Source organism: Equus asinus, chromosome 25 (assembly GCF_041296235.1).
Source record: "Equus asinus isolate D_3611 breed Donkey chromosome 25, EquAss-T2T_v2, whole genome shotgun sequence".
Lineage (NCBI taxonomy): Eukaryota > Metazoa > Chordata > Mammalia > Perissodactyla > Equidae > Equus > Equus asinus.
In genome coordinates, this window is record NC_091814.1 from 10,632,501 (window position 1) to 10,635,093 (window position 2,593).

The 2,593-nt window shown below is 72.4% G+C and overlaps 1 non-coding gene across 1 annotated transcript; it reads left to right on the top strand.

Annotated features, from left to right (window-relative positions):
• Nucleotides 1-778: 778 nt before the first annotated feature.
• On the top strand, nucleotides 779-931 carry LOC139042115 (5.8S ribosomal RNA). The gene has a single exon (XR_011498360.1). It is a non-coding gene; the product is annotated as a 5.8S ribosomal RNA (ribosomal RNA).
• Nucleotides 932-2,593: the final 1,662 nt, after the last annotated feature.

A 2,593-nucleotide genomic window follows, 5' to 3' on the forward strand; every position in this document is an offset into this window, starting at 1 on the left:
GGCCACATCCGCCCACCACCCCCGCCCTGTCCGCTCGCTCCCCGCTTCCCGCCGCAGCCCCTCGCCCTCCGTGGCGAGGGGCCTGGGATGCGGGTGCGGGGAGGGTCCCCGGGGGAAAGTCGGGTCGGGTCTGGTGGCGTGCGTCGGGCGCGAGGGGGCCGGCCCAGCGTCGAGGGGGCCATGGGCGCGGTGGGGTTCGGTCACGGGCGGGCAGCGCCGAGGCCTGCGTCTGTCCCCGGGTGGCCGCGGGTGGCGTCGAGGCGGTGGCCGCGCGGCACTACCCGCTCCGCCTCGTCCGTTTCTTTGGCTTTGCCCCATCCAGGTACCTAGCGCGTCCCGGCGTGGAGGTTTAAAGACCCCTGGGGGGCCTCGCCCATCCGCCTTGGGTCGGGGCGGTCGGGCCCGCGGGGAGTCGGGAGGCCTGGCCCTTCTCCCCCAGACTCCGCCTCGCCGGGGCGCCGCGCCGTGCCGCGCCGCCGTCGCGGCGGCCGTTGGGAGGGGGCGTCCCCGGTGGCCGTTGTGTCGTTGCGTGCGCGTGCGGGTGTGTGCACGCCCCCGCGTCCTCGGGCGAGGCGGGAGCCCCCGGGCGCCTGTGGGGTGTCCGAGCACGGCCCCGCGGGGCCCGTGCCGGACGCCCCGTCGTCCAACCTTCCGACCTAACGGAGTCTGGTCTCGTTGTGTCTTTCTGGCCGGCCGGAGGCACCCTCCGGGGATGTGCTGTGCCAGGGGCGGGCTCTTCCTCCGCCCTGCGGGGGGACCCCGCCGTTCAAACTCGTATGACTCTTAGCGGTGGATCACTCGGCTCGTGTGTCGATGAAGAACGCAGGTAGCTGCGAGAATTAATGTGAATTGCAGGACACATTGATCATCGACACTTCGAACGCACTTGCAGCCCCGGGTTCCTCCCGGGGCTACGCCTGTCTGAGTGTTGCTTGACGATCAATCGCCCCCGGGGTGGGTGTCGCCTGCCCCAGGGTGCGCGGCTGGGAGTCTCTCGCAGGGCCCGCCCCAGGCCGTCCGTCCCCCTAAGTGCAGACGCGGTGCCCCTCCTCCGCCCCTCGCGCCCGCCCCTTCTCCCACGTGCCCCGGCGCCTGGTCGTCGGAGGCGCGTGGGGGTCGGCGGCGGCGGCGCCGCGGGGTCCTGGGGTGGGGGCCGCCGCCCGCGAGTCGAGGGAGAGACAGACGCGAGAGCTCGCGCCGAGGTGCCCGTGGCCGCCACGGTGCCTTCGGGGGCTCCCTCGCGCCGCCCGCGGCCTCGGAGTGGCCGCGGCGGGGACGAGACGGGGCCCGCGGCGCACGGTCGGGGCCGCCGTGTTCGGGGGGCCCGCGTCCGGGCCGCCTGTCCAGTCGCCGCTCGCCCCCATCAGCGGTCCGTCCCGGTGCATCCGGCCGGCCCCTCGCCGGTCCCCGGTGCGCCTGGGTCCCGGACCGTGACCCCTCCCCGGCCTCGCCCCGTCGGGGTGGCTCGCGCCGAGGCCGAGTCGGGTGCGTGGGGCCGCGCCCCAGGGACGCATGTCCCGGCGGTGACCCGCGAGACGCCGCGGCATCGTCCGCCGCCGCGCACCCTCCCCTGGGTCGCGGCCGCACCGCACCGTGTGCCCTGAGCCCTGGGCGGGCGGGCGGGCGCCGCGTCCGCCGCCCGACGGGCCGTGGCGGCTCGTGGCGGAGGGGCTGGTGTCGGGAGGCAGTGGGACGCGCGCGGGTAAGGTCGGCGGTCGGGGGCGACCGCCGGCCCCTCCGCTCTCTCCTCCCCTGCGTCGCCGCGACGCGTCCGCCGTGCGCGTGGCGGCGTCCCGCTCCACCCCCGCTCCTCCCCGGCGGGGCCCCTCACTCGTGCCGCCGGCTCGTGCCCCCGTCCGCCCGCCCGCATCTCTCCACCCGCCCTCCTTCGGGGGTCCGTCGTGGCGGGGGGGTGGGGCAGGGCAGAAGGCCGGGCGGACGTCGGCCGTGGCCTCGCGCGCCCGTGTTCCTCCTCCGCAGCACTCGTCTCTCCGTCGCTCCCCTGCCTCGCTCGCGGGCTTCCCGCGCGCGGCGGCCGCCGCCGCCGCCGCCGCGCCCTCCGAGACGTGACCTCAGATCAGACGTGGCGACCCGCTGAATTTAAGCATATTAAGTTTCCCTGAATGTGGATGCAATGCCCATGCAGTGCATGTAGTGTCCCACAAGGTGGATGCGGTATGCTGTGACGGAGGATGCAGTGCCCACGAAGGTGGATGCAGTGAGCCTGAAGTGATTACAGTGCGCTTGCAGTGCCACTTCAGCTGGATGCAGTGTTGCTGCCTTGGTTGAAGAGAAAACAGCCGTGTCCCTGAATGTGGATGGAGTCCCCTGCAGTGGATGACGTGTCCCACAATGTGCATGCAGTATGTTGTGATGGAGGATGCAGTGCCCATGAAGTTGGATGCAGTGATCCTGCAGTGGTTGCAGTGCCCCCTGCAGTTTACCTGATTGTGGAAGCAGTGCTCATGCAGTGGATGCAGTGTCCCACAAGGTGGAGACGTATGTTGTGATGAAAGATGCAGTGGCCACGGAGGTGGATGCAGTGAGACTGTGCTGAATGCAGTGTGCCTGCAGTGCGACTTCATCTTTATGC